We start from the raw sequence: 26,833 nt of genomic DNA, 5'->3' as shown, positions 1-26,833 counted from the left end.
ACTGCTGGGACACAGAAAAACTCCCGCTATACTTACTAATAGTTTGCTTTTAAAATTCTAGCTTTTACTTTTTAGTTTTCTTAGTTTTAACTAATATTTTTTGCATGTCTTGTCTCTTGTCTGTTTCTCTTCTTGCTTAATAACTAGATTCTCCTATTGAATCCTTAGATAACTCATCATAGACCTTTATTCCTTCCTGATAAATGCATCTACTAGAAAGTTATGACTCACAGCTAATACTGCTTTAGCTACAACCAACAATTTTGTGTGTGTTTGTGTGTGTGTAACTCATTATTTTATTGCCTTTCAGTTCCACTACCTTAGTTTCTAATATAATTTTCTTTACCCTATAAGTTAATGAGGAGTTTTATTCCTTTTTTAGAAAATGAATTATCTTTTCTCTCTTTTAAAGATTTTTCTTTTTATTATTTTTGTGCATGTGCATACACATGTGTATGTGTGCATATGCCTGAGTATGTGTGTGTGTGTGTGTGTGTGTGTGTGTGTGTGTGTATGAGTGAATCCATGTCACATGTGTGTTTGTGCCTGAGGAGTCCAGAAAAGGATGTCAGATCCTTTGGAACTGAAGTTACAAGAGGCCATGAGCTGCTTGACTGAATGTGGGTCCTCTGCAAGAGTAGTAGGTCTGCTGAACTGCTGAGCAAACTCTTTAGCCTGCTCCATCTTTCATAGGAAGTGTGGAGGGAGAAAGAAAAAGAGAGAGAGAGAGAGAGAGAGAGAGAGAGAGAGAGAGAGAGAGAGAGAGAGAGAGAGAGGTTGTTCCCTTTTTTCTAAACTGCTCAAATCAGACTTCTTGTTTGCAAACAAGGAAAAGGAACATAGTATGTAAGAAGTGGAGAGCATTTGCATTTGCTATGCTGCAAGCTTGACGTATTTAGATCCATTCCTGCCAGAGAATCAGTATCAAGAAGGTGGGACTTTGCTGACTGCTCTGTTCACTGCCCTCATCCTGGCACCCACAGAAAATATACAAGAGAGGAAACAATACATGCAAAGCCCATTATTTAAGTAGACACCAGCAAAGCAAAGCCTGGATAAAGCTCAATGATTCCTCCAGGAGTGAAAAAGTTCAGGAATGTCACTGGGAGATTCTATTGCCTCATTATTACTATCTGGCAGCAGTGGTTGAGAGTAGGCTGTGCTTTAGGTAGCAATTATTAATGACAGGGTTTAGGAATGGCAGCAGCAGTGACATGCAGGCATTCATGAAGGAATTTCTTGTTCATTAATCTTTTTAAAAACCCCTGTTTGTGCTCTTTATTTTCTATTTAAATACTGCCTTTGGCATGTATTAGTTCCTCTACAGTGTTGGCTGAAACTCTATTGTTTTTTGACTCATTTGTTGTATCAAATGCAGAGCCACTGAAGAATGGAACTGGTTATAAATCAGCTCTAAGGTTCCAGTTGGAAAAATCAGGAAACAAACTGGAACTGTCTGATGACATCAACTTCGCAGATGCAGCCACGCTGGGAAGCCAGGTTCAGGCCCTTAATGTTTGAACTGTATACCCTGTTTACCAACTAGGAAGGTCTTCACTGCCTGTGCAATCGGTGTCTTGAGGGAGGTAGCAATGCCTCGTAAAGCAAGGTGGTACCTGCTCCTTCCTCAGCTTCCCAGGGTCTCAGATAAACACATTCTCAGTAAACATATTCCTCCAGCAGCTTAGCATGAATCACTGTAGTAGCCTGTATTGCTCACACAGTCCTTAACTTCAGGATTTGTTTAAGAGCGGGTTAGCTGATGTCTGACTTGTTGAGTGCAACACAGGAAAGGCCCGTCTTTTTGTTGTGGTATGTATAGCAGAGGGTGTTGGGCCTCCTGCTGGTAAACAATTTCATGACTTAAATTCTTAATGTTAAGGATCGTCTCGTGCATCCCTCCGTTCCCACTGTGTGGTCTATTCTGCAACAACTTCAGAAAAGATGGTGCGCTTTCTTCCACAGTTTCCAGCGTAGATGCGGTTTTCACGCCAGTGTTTCTTGAAGCTGTTGTTTGCTGTGCAGAATGGTCTTCTGTACCGAGACTTGCTTCTCTGAACCGAATTTTCCATGGAAATTGTCCAGTGCTTCTCCGATTCTCAGGCGCTTTATCTGACAGTCTTTCTTCCTGCAGATAGTGGCTGGCAGCAGCCCACGGCGCAGAGGTTATATGCTGTATTTCTGAAAAAGCCTTGAATGGAGCCATTGTACCCCTGAGATGGACTGCATGTTTGACTGAACAGAGAGCGGGGCGTAAAAAAGGCACCTTGTATGCAACTGTTGGCAAGGTTGCGGAGTGAATTAACATCTCCAGAAAGTCTGGGCAGCACTGTTCAGAGGGAGCAATGAACCCTCTGGAAGTACTGTTAGCTCAGACATTCCAATGCAGTGAGGCAGCCTCAGCGACTAGGCTCCCTCCAGTGGCATTTACAGAGGGGGTGAGCGGGAACATTGGTCCTGATACTCTCTTTACAAAGATTTGGGAAAGGCACCCTTCTAGGGGTGGCGCCTGTGGATCAGCACCCTTGGGTGACCAGTTTGCTGTTTATGGGACCAGCATTTATTTTGGTTCTCAATAGTGCAGTGACTCAGTTGGAGGCATAGTTGCCTCTATGCCCACCATCTAATTCCCACAGCATGTTTAAAAGAAAGAAAACCAACCAGAAGTCTCAGGGTACCACATGAGGATGATATCTGGATTGCTAGATTTATGAAATGAATTACAAAATCACAGTGTGATGCTATACCACTTACCTGTCCAAGTCTGGGGTTGGGGCAAATGACCATTTATTTCTCATTGGTCTAAACTAAAATCCTAAGTGCTTAATGAACAAAGAATTTCCCTCAAAGCCTTCTGCTGAGACTTCCTGAACCAGCACTAGTGGGAAGCAGTAACATTAGTCTTCATTAAAACCCCAGTGGTAAGAAAACAGCAAAACAGTGGAAGGATAGGGCTGGCGGATTTTTCTTATGGGCAGAATTCTTTGGCTGTCTTGTGCATTCTTGTTCCAGCCTCTCCTGTGCTCTAGAGGCTCCCAGGAGGGGAGATCTTTTTAAAGAGGGGGGCCTAAGCTGAGCAAGAGCGGGGCCTGTGGGAGGCAGTCATGATCCAGATACACAGGTCAGCAAAGTTACAGGTAGAGCTGGGGGAGGTTGGGGGCTGGACACATTCCCTGATGTGGTTCACGGTGCCTAGGGGATGTTGGCCTCCTCCCATGATGGGGAGTTGGTATGGAGGGGGATATAGATATTGACGGTGTCTGCATTAATTAAACTTGTGGAGGAGACAGTCTATGGCTGTGGTGTGCAGGGTTGATTTGGTCCAAGGGAAAGACAGATGTGAGATGTGTGCCAAAAGGATCCGTTCTGATTGAACTGTGAGGAGGTGTCAGGGTTAGGGTCTCTGTAAAATGGGTAACAAAGCAGAAGGCGCAGGTTTAAGCAAACGGGAGGAGTTTTGGTTGTTCTCCAGGTCTCTGGCTCCCAGCTGCCGACGGCATAAAACTTTTGCCAGTAGCGGAGGATGCTCTGTGCAGAGCCGGCAGTGTCTGGCAGCCGTGAAAAATCTCCAGATTTGCTTAGAGAAACCAAACAGATAACGAGTGTTTTTCAGAGGTCACTTGTCAGGGTGGTCACACACTGCGAGATGACTGTCCTGAACACAAGGGTAGTGTTCTACAAGTACTCGTGAAATGAATGGATGAATGTCAGTGCTATCAGTCTCACTGCTGACACCTACTAGAGGAACTTCAGTCAAGTCACTTAGTAACCGCGGGCCTCAGTCTGTCACCCAGAGGTGGTCTGCAGCAGGGGAGACAGAGCAAGAGGACCTCTGCCCCTGAGGTGTGCAGAGTTCCCTCTCTCCCCAGAGCAGGGTGACCCGGCGTAGCTGTAGCCGCCTCCCTCTTGGGCCTGAGCCAGAGAGTGACTCCTGGGCGCCTTGGCCAGGGGGCCAGACGAGGGTCGCTTGGACTGCCAGGGCGGGATGGCAGGGTGGTGGGGGCGGGTCCAGTCCCGCAGAGTCGGGGGCGGGCCAGGCACTAGCCGCTCCCCTGGTCGCCCAGCGGCCCACGGAGGCGCTCGCGGCCTCTCACCCCGCGGGGCGAGTTCTGGGAAAGCCCGGCCCAGGGCGGGGGCCCGCGCCGCCCCGCTCTGCTGGGCTCTGGGCAGCGCGCGCTGCTGGGGCCAGGGACGCGCGGGCTGCGCCCGAGTGCGGGCGGGTGGGCGGGCGGCGGAGGCAGCGGAGGCAGCGGACTCGAGCTGCGATCAGGGGCGGCGCGCCCCGCTGGGTTCCCGGACACTTGCCCGGCTCCTGCGCGCTCGGCTGTGCGGCTGACACTCCGAAGCCAGGAGTCCCCACGCCTCTTACGACGCGCGCGGACCAGGTCCCTGAGGGACACGGCACTTGGGGCCCGCCGCACGACTGGCTGGAGATCTAAGGTGAGCCTGCCTGCGGCTCTGCCGCTGGGTCCCCACGGACCGCGGACCCGAGAGCTGGCCTGGGTGCCCTCCAGGCTGGAGTCGCGCCCAGCAGTAGCCTGACTTCTTGTACCTGGTGGCCCAGCGCCTCCCGCCTCCCAGGGGACAGCCCAGGCAGCCATCCCTCAGGGAATGCGAGGTTGGAGGTCACCCGGTGACCCCTGCCTAGGCTCACCATTTCATGCTGAGTGTGTAGTGTGGAAGTGGCCGGCACAAAGAAAAGCAGGAGTCCTTTTCGTGGCGGGACTCGGCAATGTTATTTCAAGGAAAGTTTCTCAGACATTGTTTCAGGAGGGATTTATCTGCAGAGCCCAGGAAATACAGTACAGCACCAGTCTCACTCTAACTAGTGACTTCGAGGATGGCTATTTATGCCTTTTCTCAAAATCCTTCTAAATAACCCAGATACACACAACTCTTTGGCGATGGCTCGTGTTAAGTGGATAGTATAAATACGCTTCTCTTTTACATTTAAGCCAAGGCACACTTGGTTCAATTGACTGAATCAGTTGTATAAGAAATGTTCATCATTAAATGATTTCAGTGTTATTTTAATAAACTCTCTGAATATAACTAGAGTTGACTTTGATACCCCCCCTTTTGTACATAGTTACAATTCCATCAACATTGGTGGATTTTCTTGACTTTCTTGTAGAACCCCCCTGAAGGCGCGGGGTGAATTCAAGGCCACAGAACAGTCACAGCTAAAACCAGGACCATTGGAATCCCAGAGGAGTAGCTGAACGCCCTCCTGAGGAGTGGTTGCAGGTGATTCCTTAGATACCAGCACTGGCTCCTAGCTGTCAGTGCAGGGCAAGCAAGCTGTCCCTCAGTTACTCTACACAGCCGCGGCTTCTCTGACAGACTATGCTAGAGAAGCAGTTCTCAACCTTTGCGTCGCGACCCCTTTGGGGCTGACCGATCTTTTCACAGAGCTTACCTAAGACCATCGGAAAACACACATATTTACATTATGATTCATAACGGTAGCAAAATTATAGCTATGAAGCATTATGAAGTAGCAACAAAAGTAACTTTGTGGTGTGTGTGTGGGGGGGGGTCACCACACCATGAGGAACCGTATTAAAGGGTCTCAGCTTTAGGAAGCTTGAGAAGCACTGCTCTGGATTACGTATTCTTCTTCCTCACCGATTCCCCTGTCTCCCAAGTGGCCGTTCCAAATACTAAACAGCCTTCACTCTTAAGTTTGTTGCCCCAACCGGAAACAGCCAGCGTTAATGTCAGGAGCCTCTTACCTCAATGGACCTGTGAGATTTATGTAGATCTCTTTCTCTCTTTTTCCCCCCACCCAAGGTATCTGCTGTGACTTTCTTGGTCTGACACACCTGGAAGTCTCTCCAGAAATAATTATGGGCAGGTATAAAATGTTAAGACCTTAGTTTGTACAAAGTAAAGCTCTATTTCGGAGGAGTTAGGATTGGAGAGAAGCATTTACTGTCAGTGTATGCTTCACTTACAGCCTCCCCCCAAGGGCAATTTGCTTGTGCTCAGGAGTGCCCCCTGGTCATCTTTGGCTACAGACCAGGGAAGAGGTGAGACTAAGCAAGCAGGAGGGGCTTTCTTCTCCAGTCCTTCTAGTAAGACAAGCTCCTTGACGCATTCCAGCTTTGACCTTTGTCATAAAAACTTCATACTTAAGTGGGTAGGGGTGAATCGAGAGTCCAGCGAAGGCTGTTGGTTTTCTTTTTCTATTCATAATAGTTCTCGGCTACATGTTTCGTTGGCCTTTCATCTTATACTTGATGGCATTTGTTTGGCGTGTGTAGTTTGCTACAAATTTCTAAATAAATAAAGGAAAATTGAAAAGGTGAGGAGTTTTGTAAACACAGAGGACATTTTCCTAGAGCATGGCTGTTTTGTTGGTATCTGTGTGTTGACAGTCCCTGCCTTCCACAAGCAGCTTCTACAGGACAGCTGCTTCAGTCCTGGCTCCTGTACTTCTCCTTGGGAGCTATTTGACAAGTGATGGAAAGATATGGATGGGACTTAGAAAAGCATGTAACCTCGTGAACCTTGGGTGGGGAAGACAAGAGTTGTGGATTGATGGGATGGGGAATGGAAAAAAAGTGGAAGGATATATCAAAGTGTGCCAGCTGTGAGGCCTGGTAAGGAAGTTAAGAGTCTCCCTCATACCCTTTGCTTCCCGGACCAGAATTCAGGCTTGTTAATTCAATGTTAATTCAGTTGAGCTGTGACTTAAGTAGGTTTTCATAGACCAGAATGGGAACATCGTTCTCTGTGGCTGTATTATCAATATGGTAGCCACTAGCCACATGTGATTAAGTTTAAATGAGTTAAAATAAATGAAATTAACCACATCTAAATGCTTGGACACTACATGTGACTGTATACACAGGGTGTAAATACAGGACGTTGGCATTATCTCAGAAAGTCCTGCCCTAGAGAATTGTTTCCATAGAGTTAATCTCCAAAGGGAACTCGTTTGCAAATGAAATCTTTAAAGTTTCCTGTTTAGACTCCCCCACCCACCCCCTTTTACAGCATTGGGCAGAAGTGCTAGAGCTCTGAACCCTTACCTGTGGCCTTCTGTGGGTTTAGAGGTTTGGCAGCAAAACTTGGTCCAGCCTGATGTGACTTTGCAAGGTCCCTTCTTTTCTTAGCTGGCAACAACTATTCATCTATCTTTACTTCAGAAACAATTGCTGTAATTTAAGAAAAGCAGTGCATGACAGAAAGACGCCATGGAACAGGGTTCAAGCAGAGTTTTTTTTTTTCTTAATTAGGGAAAAGTATCATAAAAGGGGGAAAGGGGAGGGGGAGACCAGCCTCTGGGGACAGGAACAGCAGGAGAGAGGAAAGAGAGGCAGAGAGAGAGAGAGAGAGAGAGAGAGAGAGAGAGAGAGAGAGAGAGAGAGAGAAAGATTGCACATAGGTAATGTGCACAGGTGGTGCTCTTAGTGGCTCTAGCTGAGGGTGTATCCTGTCAGAACCCCAAGGACAGGCCAGTACAGATGCCTGAGTACTAGCAATAATGGACAGAGGTGTTATGTAACATTGGGCATATGTATCTTTTATGTGGGCACAATCAAAATGGCTTCTATATATCATGAATGGTTTCTGCTGAGGAATGTATACTTCTATTATTAAGCCCATTTTGAAGATGGGAAGGCAGAGGCAGAGGAAGATTAATGCGTGTTAAGTCACAGGCAAGGCTAACCAAAGCAAACTGGCTCTAGAACCCATCCTCTTGACCACTGTGCCATCCTGCATCTGATTTAGACCTCATGATCCATACAAGTGATCAGGTGAAACTTAATAGCTTTAATTCAGCTCATTGGAAAGGGTCAGACAAGGCTAGGGCTAAACTGTTTAGTGGTTGAGGTTTGAAAGCGCTGGCCACTCAAGCCCGCTCACCAGGCATGCAGAGCAACTGTGTAGCTTGCCCTTCCCTTCCTCTGCCAGCCACACTTGGATATTAGCCACTGGCTGCCTGAGAACTGGAAGGAAAAGAGGTCATTTTGGGATATTTAGGGATAGTATAGATAAAACCGGACTGTGTTGAAACCTGTGTCGCATGAGGGTTTGTATTCCTGCTGTGGTGGAGGGAATGGCTTAGTCCTAGTGTAAAGCAAGCTCAGTGACAAGGATATTTTACTGGACCCCCAGGGTTCCCAGGCTTTCAGCCTGTTTCATAGGATATGGATCCACCTGACTCAGTAGGAAATCTCTCCAGGAATTCATACAAATTCTTTCTTTAAGGTCAGATGGAGCTTCAGGGTTCTTCTAGCTGGAGACAGGAATGGCTTTCTTATATCTCCTTACCCCAGGAAACCTCAGGTCTAGGTGGCTTCTTCTTGGCTTGGTGGCAACCCCAAAGTTTCTCTTTCGCATATGAGGGTATGATCTGAGTGCCCTCTGTGTGTTCCTTTTTACCAAGAACTCTTGCAGGACCCTTCTTTAGCCAGGGAACATGAGTGCCTCATGTCTTGAAGCTTATTGTCTTCTCCTACCAGGTAGCATGCCTCAAAGGATAGGTTCAGACACCCTTACGGTCAAAGGCAAAGTATCTAGACCCAAGTCTACCTGAATATACTTAAGTCTTCCCCCCAGCCAGTTCTGTAACCCTGAACAAACAATTGTTTTATAAGGTAATTAAAAATAGTGTCTCCAGTTAGATGATTCACCCAAAGCAAGTTGCATAGGCCCTTACATAACATATGCTAACTATTCAACAAGTTAGCTAGTAACATTATTGTTTCTTGGCTGTGGGAGTTTGTAGTTTGAGGTTTGGGAGGTATGTGTGGGAGGGAGGTCAGGGGTACTCAGGGTGAGTCCCTGGAAGCTGTGGATATACAACTTTATGTGACCAAATGGAGTCTGCAGATGTATTTAAAGCAAGAAATCATCCTGTATTTCTGTGTAGGTTCAGTCTGATCACACAGCCCCATAAGATGGAGGACCAGAATTTGTAGAGAGAGGTGTTTTGCATGATGTATAAAGAGATAAAAGACACAAGCAGATAGCTGGAAAAACACCATTCTGGCATGTTTGAGGCTCTGGGTTTGATCCGCAGACTGAAAAAAAAAAACACCCCGCAAGAAAACGAATTCTTTCCTGGATCCTGCTGAAGGAAACAGGCATGCAACCCACCAGAGACTTCAGACCTCCAGGGCTGTACAGTGACAAATTTGTGTTATTCAATTCAGTCAATGTGTAGTCATTTGTCACAGTAGCTTCGGAATCAGAATGCAACATGGCAGAGAAAACAGAGAGTGGTTCAGGGTGAAGCCAAAGTTTTCCCAGCCAGAGAGCAATAAGCAAGCCAGTCTTTGCTGAGAACTTTGTCTGAGGCACTGTCTCTGAGTATTTCATGTGTGTTAAAGTGCTTAACCGGCAGCCCCAGGAAGGTGTCTACAGGTTGCAGGAGCAGACCAAAGTCTGAGGCTTTGAGAGGTTAAGGACTGCCCAGGATCCCACTGCTAGTGCAGGTACAGCTGTGTAATGGGTTCCAGTGCTCTTCACAGGGAACCCCACGATCCCCAAAGCAGGCGCCTCTGAAGAGCCTGAAGCCTTCACCTGTGAATGGGGTGCCTCTGCGTGGAAGGGAAAGGCAGTGTTTGATTTGGTGAGAAGGGCAATGCAGCTGATTTTCTTTTCCCTTCAGACACAGATGACTGAAGTTCTGGTAAGTTCTTGTCATTCTTATGTCACAGTACTCTGACAGCTGCAGCCTGAGGAACAGGCTGGGTGAGCAGAGTCTGCTTGCACCCTTACTCCCCCCTCTGTTGCTGATGAACCTCCCTCCTCACCACCGACTGTGGGCCCCGGTGCCTGCTCGCTCCACCTCTGCCTGGTTTTGGATTTGTCCATTCCTGACTCTCCCTCCAGCCCCAGATTCCACCTCCCCTGGCCTCTCTGCTCTTCTGGTTGGAGCTGTTTAGTGTCAGGGCAGGGATCAGGGTCTCTTAGGTCCTCCATGACAGTGACAGGGGTATCTTTGTCTTTTCTTTTGATTTTGTTGATGATTGTTGGTGTTCTGCCTGGGCTTCTTTTGAGTCTCAAGCTTCTAATTCTGGGAGATAATCATTTGGGCATGGTGTTTATTTATTTATTCATTTATTTATTTATTTTAAAAAACAGCATTTGTTCCGGAAGGGTTTGGAGCCTCAGTCTGGTTGGTGAGTGAGGGGCTGGCCATGGGTACCTCAGCATTTCACTCTGCTTCTCTTGAGTAGTCCCACGCTTACTTTCTTTATATTGGGGGGTCTGCCTTATATTTTGCATGACAGGAAGCACTAATGTGCAGGGAGAATTACATCCTAAGTTACAACACAATGTGTGTGATCTTAAATTCACAGATTTAGATGTGAAAGAAATGTAACTCTGGGTTTTCCCCTGGTTACATTCTATAAGTTTGGGTTCTGGGGACAGGTCGCTTGATCTGTTTATATTCCTGGCTCCACTGCTAATAATTGGTGTGGCCCAAGATATGCTACCAAAATGCCTGAGTGTACACAGTGGAGGCTGATAGTGTTACTTAAGTAATAAGTTGTGAAACTGAGTGGGATAAATATATTTAAAGTGTTGAGAGCACTATCTAATGTTAAGAATTCAACACTTATTAGCCAATGTGAGCTTTTTTCTTTTGTTTTGTTTTTGTTCAAGACAGGGTTTCTCTATGTAGCCCTGGCTATCCTGGAACTCTCTGTGTAGACTAGGCTAGTGTCCCTCTCACAGAGATCCACTGTCTCTGCCTTCCCAGTGCTGGTATTACAGATGTGCACTACCACTGCCCGGATACTGTGAGCTTTTTTTTTTTTTAATACCAGTGTATGGTAGGAAAATAATTTAACTTCTCTTTTCGGTGCAGTGATTCGGGGCTGTTTTCTAGGGGCTCAGTAGCTGGACTTGGCTGAGGTCTCTGAGGTCTCATGTTATGCTCAGAGTGGCTGCTGGTTGAGAGGCTACAGACATTTCTGCTCCCTCCTGCTAGCCAGTCAGCAGGGCCTGGAGTATGTAATACAGGATGATGCTTGCAGCCCTCCAACCTCCACCCAGCTTCTGCTCCAAATTCAGAATATACTATAAGCTCTGCCCTCTAGCTGTAAGTTATAAAGCATCCTGCCCGTCCCTACCCCTGTCCCCTGCCCCCAAATGTCAGTATCCTTTCACTGAGGCTGTGAACACTGGGGTGAGATCAAAGCACCCTGGGAAACAAAAACACAATAGCCCAATCCTGACAGAGCCAATAGACAGCACTGACTGGCTGATGTCAGCCACACTTAATATCACTCTACCTAAAGCCAGTTATATCTCTCTACTTGGTGGTGACACTGCTGTGGTTGGGTTATAGGCTCTGCCACCCACCACTCACAGTGACTATGAAAGGTTCTCCTTTGGAGGGGCTGCGTATGGGTGCTCCGACACCCAGAAGTCACTGGCATTTGTGTGGTTTTATTTCTTGGTAGAAGCAGCTAGCCACATTGTGATAATTAAACAGTGGGGCTTCTTTATTCAGAAGTAAAGAGGAGACAGAAGCAAGGAGAGACTCTGTTTTGATGACTTCATTGTTAAGTTTAAGCTATATAATATTACTGAGTATGGAAAATCCAGGGAGTGGAAAGAAAATCATTTGGGAAAAACACATGTGACCCAGCGCATGCTATACGCATCTGGGATCAAAATATCATATAACACACTTTAATTTGGATATCACTGGAGTTGCTTCAAATACTGTCATTTCCAAAGAAAGTGTCAATTCATTTGTTATCCTACACAAGGACAGACTTCATTGACAAACATCTTTTCATTAGTGAAAGGCTTGCTCGGAAGAATTGCAGTGTGCCATCGGCCTGCTTTCTCAATCTTTTGGAGGTGGATAATAGTCACAGAAGTGAAAGACTCTTGACATGACATTTCGTCTCCACTTCTTCACCCCCAAAGGCAGAATTCAGAGGACAGGGCAGAGCCCGAGTTCTTTGTTAGCTGCTTGGGGTCTGGACTGATTTCACCGCTCAGCAGGCTGGTTTGTTCTGGACTCTGCCTGGCTTCCTGGGTTTGAGGTTTTTTTCCTTCACTTGTGGCTTGGGCAAGATTTTAAAATTCACAGTGGTGGAGATTAGGAAAACTAGAAGTAGTTGTGAAATAAAATATGCTCCATCACGATTTGAATTTGAGGGTTGAGGCTATATCTCAGGAATTGTGGGCTTGCCTAAGATATATAAGACCCTGGGTTTGATTCCCAGTACCATGGCAGACATGGCTGGCATCTGAATTATGAGAAGACAAGAGCTTCTAGAATCTGCATATGTGCAAGAAGCTTTCCAGTGATGCATTTCTGGAGGTTAATGCAGCAGCAGCAGCAGCAGCCGTCTGATAACCTTGTGTGAAGTTCTTCAGTGACACCTCTTGAATCTAGGTTTTTTTTTTGACTGCTCAGTGCTGGTTGAGAATGGCTGGGGATTCTCCAGTGTCAAGTCACAGGATGGTTGACAACAGGTGAAGAGTGTCCACATCCCAGACAGGCAAACCCAGATCAAATTAGCTACAGGGGATGAGAGAGTGTGCTTATTTCTAGCCATGCTGTGCATTTCTAAAGAACTGTCACCATCCCAACAATCCTGTCTTAAAGTATGTCACCTGTTTAGTAGTTAAAACAGTCTGTAGTACAAATGTCACTTTAACAACTGAAATTCTGTGTATTATCTTTTATGTGTGGGGATGCATGGGGTGTTGTATACACACACACATGCATGCATGTGAGTGTGAAGCCTAAGTTGATGCTGAGTGTTCGTCTTGGTCCCTATCTACCTTGTTTTTGATTCATGGTCTCTTACTGAACCCAGAGCCCACTGATTCAGCCAGGCTGCCTGACCAGCCAGCTCTAGGGATCTGCTCTTCTCCCTCCCAGGCTCTGGGATTACGAGCACATTCCCCTGAGCACATTCCCCTGCCGCTGGCTTTTTTACAGGATCCAGGGATCCACCTCACGTTCTCATGCATGCACAGCAAGTATTTCACTGACTGAGCTGTCTTCCCAGTCCCTATATTTTATCCTTTAATTATCAATGCACACATTGTACATCCGTTTATGATTTACTGATTTTGACTCTGAACTATGCTGTACAGTAATTCAGAATTGAAGACTGGAAAGGAGAGGCATTCACATTTGGCCCTCTTTCTTGAGAGTTGAAGGAACTGGGCTACTGGAAGACTTAACATTTTGTTCAAAGCCTCCTACCTGGGGAGAGGAAGAGCTACGCTTTTGCTTTCCAAATGAGAATTGAGATCTCCCTGTGAATATATCATACAGAAGTCTAAATGCTTGCATCACATTCCATAATAGAGAGAGTCCCAATACCATTAAATAGTTTCAAACCTTAGTGTGGTTCAGGGTTCATATTAATCACCTTCTACTCATTTTTGGCATTAAACTTAGGCCCCTCGTTGTCTCTGACACTAAATTACATACATCCCTTTGCTTTATTTTGAGATAGGGCCTTGCTGTACAGTCCTGTTGAAATAAAAATTGTTATTCTCCTGCTTCCATCCCTGAGTAGCTGAGATTACAAGGAGTAGCTGGCTTCTAGGTGTGTACCATCATAGCCAGCCTCTTCATGTCATGGCTTCATAAAAGATTTATACACCCCCATTGTTGGGTGCTTTGTGGCTAATCTCCATTTGATTTCTGTGTAACTACTGACCAAATTTCTAGTTTCCCTTTCTCCCTCCCTCTCTCCCTCCCTCCCTCCTTTCCTCCCTCCCTTCCTCTCTCCCTCCCTCCCTCCCTCCCTCACTCCCTCCCCTCCTTCTTTTGGGTACTGAGATTAAAACCAAGACCTTGTGTATGCTGAATATGGATCACATTCTCCCACAATTATTAGTATTATTACTTTTCATTTATGATAGGATCTTCTTAAGTAGCCCAGACTGGCCCATACTCTTGGGCTTAGACAATCCTCCTGCCTCCAACTTGCAGACTATAAGGTGCACACCATCATGCTTAGCTTCTGATTCTCTCTTTAGCTTATAAAGTCCTAGAGGTGAAATTCAAAGTTCAAAAGGTACTTTTAAAAGAAGACTCCCTATAAGTATTGTCAAATGCTTTCTAAAACTGCCATAACTAAGCATGAAGATTCACCCCATGGTCCTAGGTCCTCAAGTATAGTAGGAAGGTTGCTTAAACCCTGGAGTTTGCAACCAACCTGAATGACATAATGAGACCCCCATCTCAAAAGAAAAAGAAGGTACCACTTTGGAGCTCTGTTAATAATGTATTAAGAATGGTCTTTCCAAGTGATGTTTCAGTGGCAAACTCAAGTTTTGTGAGATCTTTTATTTTTACCTTTGCCAAAACTTTGTATTTTATAGTTTGAAAGTGCGTTTCTGTAATAGTAATGAAAGGCATTTTATCTATTTCGTCAACAGTTTGCTTCCTAATGATACCTGTTGCTGTGTCTTTGGCCTTCTGTCTTTTTCTCTCCCTCCCTCAGCCTTCCCCCACCATAATCATATTTTTAGCAGGCATCTTCTTGCATTTCTCATTTCCAGTTTGCATTTTTCTTGATTACTGGACACCAAAAGCTTTAATAGCTGGATAACTTTGGAAATAATTCTACACTAACATCACTAACATTCAGGGCATGGTTTTGTTCAGGGATTCTTTTTCTCAAGTTGGGCAATTACTTAACATCATTCATCATTAATGAACAGGTGCGCTTATCCCTACTGTGTGGCTCTATGGGCAAATGTAAGAATACGTATTTCAAATGCTCATGGTGCTTCATTTTGTCTTTATGATGCTTTAAAATATTTATTATTGCCGGGAGGTGGTGGCTCACGCCTTTAATCCCAGCACTTGGGAGGCAGGGGCAGGCGGATCTCTGTGAGTTCGAGGCCGGGCTGTCCGACAGCCTCCAAAACAATACAGAGAAACTCTGTCTCATAAAACCAAAAAAAATATTTACTATTATCCTGAGTGTATGTGTGTTGGCACTCCAGTGTGTATGCATGCAAGTGTGCATGTGTGGGCACATGTGTATGTATACATGTGCGTGTGTGAGAGAGAGAGAAAGAGAGATAGAGACAGAGAGAATGCATGTGTGTGTAGGTCATAGGCTGACTTTGTAGAATCTGCTCTCTCCTTCCTTCTTTACTTGGGTTTTGGAATTGAACTCAGGTCTCAGGCCTTCTTCAGCAAGGTCTTTTCCTGATGAGCCATTTTGACTTTTAAATTTTTAATTTACAGAAATTTTACCTTTTGTGTTGCCAGATATCCGCTCCTTGATGATTTTTTATACTCATCTGTCAGATATTATTTTTAATTAAAAATTGCATTATTTCCCCTTCCCTTTCCTCTCTCTAATCTTCCCATGCACCCCACCCAGCTCTCTCTCTACCTCTCAAAATCATGGCCTCTTTTTCTTTGATATTACTCTCTGTCTCTGTCTGTTTCAGTCTCTCTCTCTCTCTCTCTCTCTCTCTCTCTCTCTCTCTCTCACGCACACACACACACTCAAATATATGAATACAACCACACAACCTGCTCAGTTGATTAAGTGTTACTTGTATGCATATGATTTCAAGGCTGGTTTTGGTATACACAGCTGGGGCTCATCCTAGAGGAAGACTATTTCATTTCTTAGTTGCCTGTTATTCTTGGTCTATAGATGAGCCATATGGGTCCCCATGAGATTTCCCTCTTCCATGTTAGCTAGTGTTGTGTATTAGTGTTGTACTTCTTCAGGTCTTGTTTAGGCAGCTTTATAGTTGAGGAATCATAGATGTAGCTTCTCAGGCACTCCTAAGAGACACATTCTCACAGCAGATTTCCTGGTCCCTTAACTCTCACAATCTTTCCACCCCCTCTGTCACTCTGTTCGGTGAGCCTTTGATGTAGGTACTACATTATAAATATTGCCAATTGTGGCCGGATACTTCCAATCACTTGTTCTTTACTTTTAAAAAAATGTAAATGAATTTTGATTTTTTGAGATTACAAAATAATTCCATCATTTCCCCCATCTCTTTTTACCATCCAGGAGTCTGGTACTTGGTTTGACTGGGGCAATGAGGAAATGAAGAAAGAACAGACACACAGACACATACAGAAAAGCTGGGGTCAAGCAGGTTGTGTATGCTCTGGTGGAGCCTTACCAACTAACAACCACCAGGAGCACCAGCAGTGAGCTATGTACAGCAGGGGCAGGGGGATCAGGCTCTGTAGGAGGTCTCTGTGAGGAAGCTGTAAATACAAGCAAATGTACATACGTACACACACATTAAAATGGATGCTTAAGTAATAGTTTTGCAGTATTATTTGTCTAACCATGGATAATTCCTAAGCACATATTGTATACTTGAAAAGTCAGCTTAGGTCTAAGGTGTGTCATTTGATTTTTGAACATATTTTTCCTTGGCATTGTAATAACTGGTAATATGTCACAGGGAAAATTCTTGTACTTACTCAAATAGTCCATATTCCTCCTTGTTTAGTCTTACAGTTAACTTACATTAACTTTTGAGAGGTTTGCCAAAATCTTAGAAATTTTTCAAAACAGGTTGGGATTATAATAAATTTATATATTAACTCAGAATCTATCATAGTTGGTTCTTCTGTCCTGTTATGTTTCTTGACTTCCTCAAATGTTTTTATATCTGTCACTTGAAGTTTATAGAATTGTTCATATAAATCCCACCTTTCTTAGTCATAGTTTTGAAATGTGTTACTATTTTTCAGCTCTCATTTTTTATTTTTCTTTGTTTTTAAGAATTGTATATGTGGACTCCATGAAATTTGACACACTCCCTAACTACCCTCTTTTGAGTCTCTCCACACCCCGCAACATGTCCCTCTTCAAACTCTGCCATCTTGAAATATATTAGTATTTTTTACTTAATCAACTTAATTTTGTAGTAGATTGTCCTCAGTCTTGTAGGTAAATAATTGTGTGATTCTCAAATTATTATTTCTCTTTTATAAAAATTTCAGTATAGTAATAACTAATGGTGAAAACATTAGGTCTCTTTATATTAGTCCCAAGCTAGAAAAAAATGTCTTTTGTGTTTACTAGTGAGTATGACATTGGCTTTTGGCTTAAAATAGTTTAAATCCATTGAAAAAGGAGTATCATATTCTAGATTATTTTTAATGAGAGAGAACTGAATTTAGTCAAATGCCCTCAGATGATTTACGCATTTTCATATTTGATCTACTGCCGTGTTAACATCTTGTTAACAAATGTCCTACTGGTCAACTATGTTTGCAGCCAAGTGGAGGCAGTTTGTTATAATTTTGTTAATTCATTATGTCTCTAATGCAGAGATATTAATCTAAACCTGGTAGGATTTTATTTTGGAGTTAAATAAAAATAGCTCTAATAGAGCCATGGTCACTACAGGTCAGAATTAAAATTAGCCCAGGGCTTCTGTGTGTGCATAGATTGAATTCCAGGAGATCCCCTGTGCTTTTCTAAGAGTGCAGGCAGCTTCAGATGTGGCGGTGAGCTGGGGCCTCTGCTTCTGAGGGAGGCAGGTGGGAGCACTCGGCCATGCTGTGACTTGGTTAACTGGGGTTTGTGCTTTTTTTTTTTATAGAAGTTATGGTTAATCAAGAGTAGTTGCTAAATTTTCCTTTTTGTGAGATGAGATGGAATTTCTTCCCCCCTTCTTTTTTGAGAACCTTTTCTTTCTAATCCTCACAAGATACGCCTCATCAGAACTTTACCATTAGCTGCTTAGATACCATCCTTGAAGCATGCATAGCTGTGGAGTATGTGCCTCCTTCTCTGGAGTGAAGAGGCATTAAAGAACAAAGCAGCAAACTTGGGCAGCAAAGTTGGACCAGAGCATCACCTTAGACTCTGCTACCAGCCAAATTCAGTGCCGAATTTTAGTTTAGATGGAAAGTGTTTGAAAATGTGTCCCTAAGACATATAGAAAGGAGGAAGCTTCGAAACTCAACAAATTGAATGTCAGCAACTATAGATATGAGACACTGACCTCAACATTTGTCTGCTGTACAATGTCTTTGTAAATGAGCTGAGGAGACTCTGAAGCAGACCTGGGTTGGTTGCCTCTTGATCTCTGCCTTCTTCACGTGTCCTTGCTACTTCTTATTTTTAAAAAATATGATGAGAAAAATATCCTCATTCATTCAACACTTGTGATTTCAGTGGTCATTTTTGAGTCCCTATTATGTGTCAGGTAGTAGATAGACAATGCCAAATGATAAAGGTCCTGGTGAGCAAGACCCTCACATCTGTTGCCCACCCAAACTGACCTGAGCCAGTTGGGAATGCTGGAGGGAACGTGCCGATTTCTTACAAAACAAGGTATCAGAGTGTCTTCCCCTTTCTCAGTCTTTTAGATATTTTTTTTGCTTATGGGAAGATTGTATATAGAGCATAAGGAGAGATGAATCATTTATAAGTTGTAAATTTTTGATAATGTTTTCTCGAAGGGGCTTGACCAAGTCTCTGTGTCTTGACTCATGGGAAAGACATTCCTATCACCACTACTTTCTTTTGTGAAGCATTTCTACTCTCACTTGTTCTTTCTGCAGACATTTCTTTTCTGAAGGCAATGGCTGATTGGAACCCAGCAGCATCTTCCAACACATAAAAGTAGACTGCATAAGGAGAATGGACTGCTTACCTTGTGCCAGTCGCTTTAGCACAGAGGCTCATGGCAAAGGTTGGGTGAAGGCCCAGGTTGTCAGATGCTATGGTATGAGGAAGCTATGAAGGTTCATGGGGCATAATTAGTTCTCATAAATACTTCATTATTGATTTATTGAGTTGTTTCTCTTTGCAATAAAGTACTACTGTGGTGTTTTGACTAAGATTGGTCCCCATAGGTTTATATTTGAATGCTTATTAAACAGAGAGTAGAACTGTTTGAAAGGATTAGAAGGATTAGGAGGTATGGCCTCATTGGTGGAAGTATGTCACTAGGGGTGAGCTTTGAGGTTTTAAAACCAGGCTCAGTATCTCTCTGTCTCTGTCTCTGTCTCCCTCTCCCTTCCTCTCTCCCTCCCTCCCCTGACCGCTCTGTGTGTGTGTGTGTGTGTGTGTGTGTGTGTGCGCGCGCGCGCACGCGCGCGCACACACCTGTGGACCAGAATGCAGCTCTCAGCTACTGCTCCAGTACCATGAGCATTATCATGCCCCCACCATGATGATAATGGACTAAGTCTCTGAAACCGTAAGCAAGCCCACAAATAAATGCTTTCTTTTACGTGAGTTGCCTCAGTCATTGTATCTTTTCACAACAACAAAACAGTGACTGAGACAAGTTCTTTGGATGTTTCTGAAATGTTTTTCGAATGTCTAGTTCTATATCCAGCATTTTCCCTCAGTCCTTTTACAGTCTGGGTTAGACTGTCAGGGTACAAATAACTGAAAATTTCAAATGTTCTTACCAAACATCTTAGTTCCTGCTTGGTGTTAAATGGCTTGGGGATAGAGCAGGATCTCTTTCCTAGGGTTTTCTGATTCAGAACATAGGGTGGGGAGGAGACAGGCAATGACTTACTTGATGGAAAGGTCAGACTCTTGCTGGAGAAGTGGACCAATCCTTAGAAGGCTTGGGAGCATTAGTTGTCCAGGTAGGAAGGGTGGCTTTTGAGGCCTTCTCTTCTTTTTCACCTGTAAATGTGTGAAGGTTCCTCACATTTGTGATACATGATAATTCCAAAGATGTCTGCAGCCTCTGCCTTATTCCTGGGCCCTAGAGCTGCCAATCAAACTGCTTGCCAGGCATCTCTCCAGAACTAATATCCTAAAATGAACTCAGTCTTTCCCCAGAGCTTTCTCTCCTGTACTCTAGGAAGGCAGCCTTTACCGATTCTTTTGCTGAAGCTGAACCCTCACTTCTACTAATCCCTTGGTTTTTGCCACTGAGAGTTTTTCCTGATGAGCTCTCACCATACCCTGTAGCTTTTTATCTTGAGTTTTGTCTTTTCCTATAGACTATGCACTCAGGGAAGACAGGCTAGGCTCTTGTTGGCTGATCACCTCCATTTTCTCTAGCACTTACCCCAGATAGAGCCTGAAAAAAATGAAGATCCTCAATAAGTGCTTGCTTAATTGTACAAGTGGAGATTCCTGCATATTCTCCCTCCTAAATATCTCTTTGGTTGGGCAGGCCTAGATCTAATCCAGCTTTACAGGTTACTGGCCCCATGAAACTATTTTAAAAATTATTTTGAAATAATTATTAATTTATAAACCAGGCTAGTTTTAATCTATATGCATCCATTTCTGAATTAGTAGAATGTGTGTAGTTATAATATCTAGCTCTTAGGGTTATGTTCAGACCGAGTGAAACAGAGTATGTGAAATTTATTATAGTATTTTTGACATGGTGTGGTCCAATGTTACAAAGGTAAGACCCACCTTGTGGTGTGGAACTTTATCAGCATTGTTTAGGGGGGTGTGTGCTTTATCTTTGAGAAAGTAGGAATCTATGAAAGGACCAACTATATGGCATAAAAATCATGTGCTCTGCAGTAATAAGATGGGTTCACATGGAAACCTGACCGCTTAATAGCTTCAAAACTTTTCAAAATTTGTCTAGTGACTTGTGACCTCAGTCTTAAAATGGCTAAAACAGGGTAACAGTATCCTAAGGCTTATTATAAGGTAGGGAACGGCATCTGGGTTATCTACTTTTCTGTTGCTGTCATAGAATCCTCTAACAAGAACCAACTTAGGATGGATGGACTGGGGGGGGTAGGGGGTGGAGAGGTAGGGGTGGGAAATAGGGCGCGGTAGAGTGGGCATGATTGTTAGCATGTAGAACCTAGGGGATGTAGTCTACCATGGTGGGGAAATCATGCCAACAGGAGCCAGCCAGACAACCAGGAAGCAGAGAGATCACATTTCCTTTAGGTACAAAGACCAGAGGAACAGGAAGTGGGTTAGGCTCTAAAACCACAAAGCCCACCCTCACTGAAGCACTTCCTTCAGCAAGGCTCTATCATTCATAGGTTCCACAGTCTTCCCCAACAACGTGCCACCAGCTGGGAACCAAGTGTTCATATGCTCAGTCTGTGGAGGACATTCAAGCCACCATAACATCTAACCCTATTTTCTTTATTCTAGTGAATTGCTTCCAGGTTGCCTGTGTCTAGAGTCTTGTTCTTGGCCCACTGGAACATTTTCATCAGACACTTGGGCAAGGCACAAAGCTGTATTTCCCCAACGTGTCTTAAACTGGGGAGATGACTAATAAAATAGGTGGTAGAGTGACCTCAGTGAGGTGGAACATTGTCCTTCATTGGGAAGACGCTCAGTTCGTGTATCAAAGCAGCCAAGAGCAAGGAGACCACTTGAAAGTAGTTGGTCAAGTCCATGGCTTCTTAAACTGTGAGTCATGGCCCCATGTGGGGTCACATAACAGAGTGTAGGAGTAACAAAAACTTTGGCCATGAGAAAAGGTTTCTAAACATTCAACAACCATAATTAATTCAAAATCAACTTCATAATGGATCTAAGGTGTTTCTGGCCGTGTTTGCCCATGTAGTCTCCCCAGTCTTATTAGGCCTGAACACACAGAACTTGTGTTTTTCACTGGACACACTCTCACACCACCCACCACCTGCTGTGTCAACTTAGCCATCACTCAGCGTGTTATAGATTGCAATGTTTTTACTGCATAAGCAAAGTTTACTCCTTTTATGGAAATATTATTGTTGCTGTTGTTATTATTGGCATTATTTTGTTTTAGGTTTTTTTGAGACAGGGTTTCTCTGTGTAGCGGTGGAACTCACTCTGTAGATCAAACTGGCCTCAAACTCACAAAGATCTGCCTGCCTTTACCTCCTGAATGCTGGGATTAAAGGCATGCACAGCCACTGCCTGGCAGAAATATTGTTTAAAGAAAAGAAAAACTTTCAATATTTTCCTATCATCATTCCTCAGTATGTAAACATCAAGTTAGTCTACCTTTGGACTGTGTTATTGTAGAACATCTGACTTTAAAAATTGCTGTTTGAATTGCTGACCTGAGGTTCACTAAGAAAAAGTTAAATGAATTTTAGCTTGAGATTAGGATAGAATTTCCGAAATGGCTATAAACAAACTTCTGCCCTTATGAAGTGTGTGTGTGTGTGTGTGTGTGTGTGTGAGAGAGAGAGAGAGGGGGGGGGAGGGAGAGAGGGAGAGAGGGAGAGAGAGGGAGGGAGGGAGGGAGGGAGAGAGAGAATAGTATTATTCTCAGTGTTAATGATTATGAGAGTAAAATACCAGTTAACTCATGCTGAAAGTGCTCTATGTCCTGTAATATCCAGTATTTTATTAATACTGAGTTCTTTGTACAAAAATAAATATAAGCATCCATTTCATTAGTATGCACATCTGGTTGAATCTTTACTAAAAGGTAAAACTGAACACGTACCAAAGACTTTCTTTGTCTGAGTGATTTGCATACCTGCTTGATATACATATGTCCCTGAGGTCTTGGGAAAATTTCTTAAGTAGAAAAGAGTCTTGATGGAAGTGCTTAGGACGTGCTGGTCTAGCGTGAAAAGAATGTGTCCTGGGGTGGGGTCATTGGCAACAGAAAGCAGTTAACAATGGGAAGAACCTTTTAGAAAAATCAGATGGTGACAACTAGCAAAGTGTTTGGGAATGGGAGCACGGATAAAGAAGAGCCAACGACAACTGTGAAGGGTTTCTCTGGCTTCCGGGGGGGGGGTATGCCAGTGGATAGGGATAAAGAAGTTTGGTGGAGGAGCCAAGCCCATGAGAGGGAGGAGTCTGGCTGTTTGGCAGGAAGCTGAGGAGTGAGGACTGCTGTGAGGGAGAGGCTGTTTCTGGAAAGAGGCATGTGGGAGTCATCCATGGAGGTGATAGTTGAAGTTGTGGGTGGGAGTGGATAGGATTGTGCAGGAGTGGCCCTGCTATTTGCAATCATTAGCATTGTTGGCCTTAACTTGAGATAAAAAGGATAAACAAATGCTTGCTGAAGGAGGAAATCATTCTACTGCCTTCCCAGTTCTTTCTAACTCATTAAAACCAAGCTCTACAGGAGAAACAGTTCATACAAGAATTTCAGGTTTAGAAAAATTGTAGTCTTGATTTACTTTTAATCATAGAACAGTATGTGAGTGTATTTTTATTCATAAAGAATATTAATATTACACATAGCATAATATCTCTCATTAAATCCTTATCAAATCCTGGTTTCTCCTTCAAGTGTGGCTACTGTGCTGCCATTTGGTGGGCATTCCTAAAGACTTCATTCTGCATTTATATTGGTGTGCACACATGAACATAAAGATGTCCTTTTGGCTTGCGGGCACTTGTATTTTGTTTCCTGTCAATGAGCTCATAGGATGATTTGCTCTTCAGTTTATTCATATTTTGAAGAGTGTGGCAGTCCTGGGATGTAGCTCAGCGAGCTAGAGTGTGGCAGTCCTGGGATGTAGCTCAGTGAGCTAGAGTGTGGCAGTCCTGGGATGTAGCTCAGCGAGCTAGAGTGTGGCAGTCCTGGGATGTAGCTCAGTGAGCTAGAGTGTGGCAGTCCTGGGATGTAGCTCAGTGAGCTAGAGTGTGGCAGTCCTGGGATGTAGCTCAGTGAGCTAGAGTGTGGCAGTCCTGGGATGTAGCTCAGCGAGCTAGAGTGTGGCAGTCCTGGGATGTAGCTCAGCAAGCTGGCAAAGTGCTTGCCTGGTGTGCTCACTAGTTTCATGTCAACTTGACACAGATTGGAGTCATCTGGAAGTGAGAAGATGCCTCAATAATATTCTGCTGTAGGCCATTTTCTCAGTGATCCATGGGGAAGGGCCCAGCCCACTGTGGGTGGTGCCATGCCTGGGCTGGTTTTCCTGGGTTGTATAAGAAAGCAGGCTGAACAAGCCATGAGGACCAAGTCAGTAAGCGACTCCCCTCTATGGCGTCTGAATCAGTCCCTGCCTCCAGGTTCCTGCCCCGAGTTCCTGTCTTGATTTCCTCCCATGATGAACAGTGGTACGGAAGCAGAGGTCAAGCAAACCCTCCCCTCCACAGGTTGCTTTTGGTCATGGTGCTTCATCACAGAGTAGAAACGCTGACTAAGACACCTGGCATGTGCAAAGCTGTTGATTTGATTTCCCTGCACGGTGAAAAGACAGTAGATAGAGGTATAAGAACAAAATGAAATCAGAGGACTTTCAAAGGTAAATTGATCTAATCTCAAGCTGTTAAAGCAACTAAACCTGGCATCTAGGGTGTGAAGGTGTCATTGTATTTACTCACTTCCCTATGGGTGGACTGTACCTCATTTCCAACTGTTTTCCCTCCTTCCTTCTACAGGAACTCACTCCCAGATGACTGCAGAACAGGGCACTGTGCAAAAGAGCAAGGCAGGAGTTTATAAGATACCTGGGGCAAAAAGAGACACACAGGAAGGAAGGAGATGGGCAGTGCCACTCTCTGAGGTTGCTGAAGGGGCTGAAAGAAAGGAGATGTATGCCTTTGAGGATGCAGAAGTGGGGGGGGGTTGAGTCTGTGTGGGTTTTACAGTGCACAAACATGAATGATTGAGATGGACCCTAATGACTGCCTCTTTGTATCTTAGGCCATCACATCCAAGGGTCCAACTACTAATATGCCATCAACTTTTTGTTTTGTTCTTTTAAGAAAGGGTTTCTCTGTGTAACAGCCCTAGCTGTCCTGGAACTCACTCTGTAGACCAGGCTGGACTCAAACTCACAGAGATCTGCCTGCCTCTGCCTTCTGAATGCTGGAATTAAAGGTGTGAGCCATCACTGCCATCGAATTCTTGAAGCTACTTGCTGTGTTCACCCTTGGCAGGACACTCCCAGTGTCTAGAAGCTGGAAGCGTTGGCGGTTTGGGGGAGAAGCATGGAAGAGGAGTGTGCTTATGAGATCCCCTGGTCCTCACCAAAGCTGGGGGAAGCTGAGTTGAAGACTGTGGTGGTCTGAGATATTTTTCTGTGTACAAATGTATGATTTGTTCCATTCTTCTGGAGTGCTTGGGACTGCGGCAGCTCCAGCAAAGACTGCTGGGAAAGGAGATGAAGGTCCTGCACAGGCTTTGTCTTTGTTAGATACTCTGGCTGCCTCTGTTTCTGCCTCTTTCTGCTTTCCCAGCCTTATATCTTTTGAATCATAGCACATCTTGAGCAGATCGGTGCATTTTTTATGTAAACCACCAAGGCTTCTGTTTTCTTCCCCTTTATTTTTGATGCCTTCTCTTGGGATTCAGAAATTTCACTAGGTACTAAGCTGCAGGGAATCTAGCTGATTTCTGTTTTCCGCTGGTACCCTTCTCTGCCAGGCTAGGCAGACTTCTTGGTGATTCAGAGTTATCAGCATAGTCCATGTGGATCAAACCTGACTGGGATTCTCTCCATCTCTGTCTGGTTCTCCATTCCTGGCCCGTGCCAAGCCAAGACCTCCCTACTAGCAGAGCAGTCTAGTGAACTCTGGTTGGCCTTAGCTTCCTTTGCTTCTACTGTAGCCAAACTCCACTCGCTTCTGGACTGTTAGGCTAATGAATGGACCCTTTGTCTGCACAGCCTCTTTTGGTGTGCGAGAGAGAGAGAGAGAGAGAGAGAGAGAGAGAGAGAGAGAGAGAGAGAGAGAGAGAGAGAGAGAGAGAGAGAGAGAGTCCACAGCCTGCAGGAGAGTGTCTGCAGTCTACTTCTGCAGCTGCATGTTCCAACCCTTTGCTCTACCTAGTGCTTCTCCATGCTGGCTGGGTACTCCAGCAATAAATGCTCAGTGCTTTCAGGATTTGGCACTCTCCCCCTTAGGATAGGTTGCTCACTGTTCCTCCTTCTGCTTTCCTCTGTACTGTAATTTCAGTCTCTGTGTGGAATCTGAGTTTTCTGTTTCAGGCATGTCTCCCCACTGCATGATGTCACTTCTCTCTTTGGGCTGAGTCCAAAACATCGTATAGACAGGGCCTCAGTTCATACTGAGTTGAACACTGCTGACCTAGGACAGTGAGCATCTTTGTGGCCTTCCTCTAGTTTGCCCTCCTGGCAGATCCCTGGCTTCAAAAGCAAAGCTTGCTGTTTTGAAGCCCACATTGAGAAAGCTGCCTCCCTTTGCTCTGATTCCGTTTCATTCTGTTTGGATGGTCTGCAGGTAGACAGTGTTCTCTGTCTAGAAAAAGGGGCAAAGCAAAGAGAAGACACACCCCCTGGGTAAGTCACAGAAAGAGGCCTCCAAGGCACGTGGGGTCTGGCAAATGGTCTTTTTTCTACTCAAGTACAATGGCTCTATTGCTGTGTGGCCTCTTCCGTTTCATCAAGCACCTTGGCATACTCAGTCTCATCCGACCTTTCTTGTGAATCCCGACGTGAAGTAGAAAGATCGCATTATATAAAGGACAACAAAGTTGGCTGCTTGGTTTGTTTATCCTACTTTTTAAGGAAGTCCTGGTTTTAGTCAAGGGAATCAAGTTAAGCATCACGTGTGTAAATAAATAATTTCCATTGCTGGTATGCACTAGGAAAATGGAGAGAGAGTGGTGCTGTAGAAGCTCATGGGTTCGTGGGGAGGGAGGGGCTGTTTCCCAGCAGGCCAAGTGCTTCTGAGATGACAGTTGAGTAGAGGTCAGAGGATGAGGTGGAGTGAGCCAGCTGATGCCTCAGGGGATTTCTGAGGTCCCAGGATACAAACTGCAACTGGAGTCCTGAAGAGCGCTGTCCTCAGCATCCTGTAATTCTCTTCCCTCTTTACCAAGTTCCTGGGCACACGTGAGTTGGGTCAAAGACAAGACTTGGATTTATCTAACACTCGAGGTAGGCAAAGCCTTGGAAGCTCTCACTAAGCACAAACTCCAGACTCTGAATTTAAGCATGTCTAGACAATCTAGAATGAGGGATACTCCTTGTGGGGGCTCATGTGGCTTTACT

At 44.5% G+C, this 26,833-nt stretch overlaps 1 protein-coding gene across 4 annotated transcripts in view; it reads left to right on the top strand.

Annotated features, from left to right (window-relative positions):
• Positions 1–4,244: 4,244 nt before the first annotated feature.
• Plce1 (phospholipase C epsilon 1) overlaps positions 4,245–26,833 on the top strand; it is a 281,607-nt gene continuing 259,018 nt past the window's right edge. For all 4 annotated transcript variants that reach the window (XM_005063631.4, XM_040744913.1, XM_040744911.1 and 1 more), the window contains exon 1: positions 4,245–4,440. The gene's annotated coding sequence lies outside the window, so the exon portion shown is untranslated. The remainder of the gene's footprint in view (positions 4,441–26,833) is intronic.

Source organism: Mesocricetus auratus, unplaced genomic scaffold (genome assembly GCF_017639785.1).
Source record: "Mesocricetus auratus isolate SY011 unplaced genomic scaffold, BCM_Maur_2.0 Super-Scaffold_4256, whole genome shotgun sequence".
Taxonomy (NCBI): Eukaryota; Metazoa; Chordata; class Mammalia; order Rodentia; family Cricetidae; genus Mesocricetus; species Mesocricetus auratus.
This window is presented reverse-complemented; position numbering and strand designations above follow the sequence as displayed.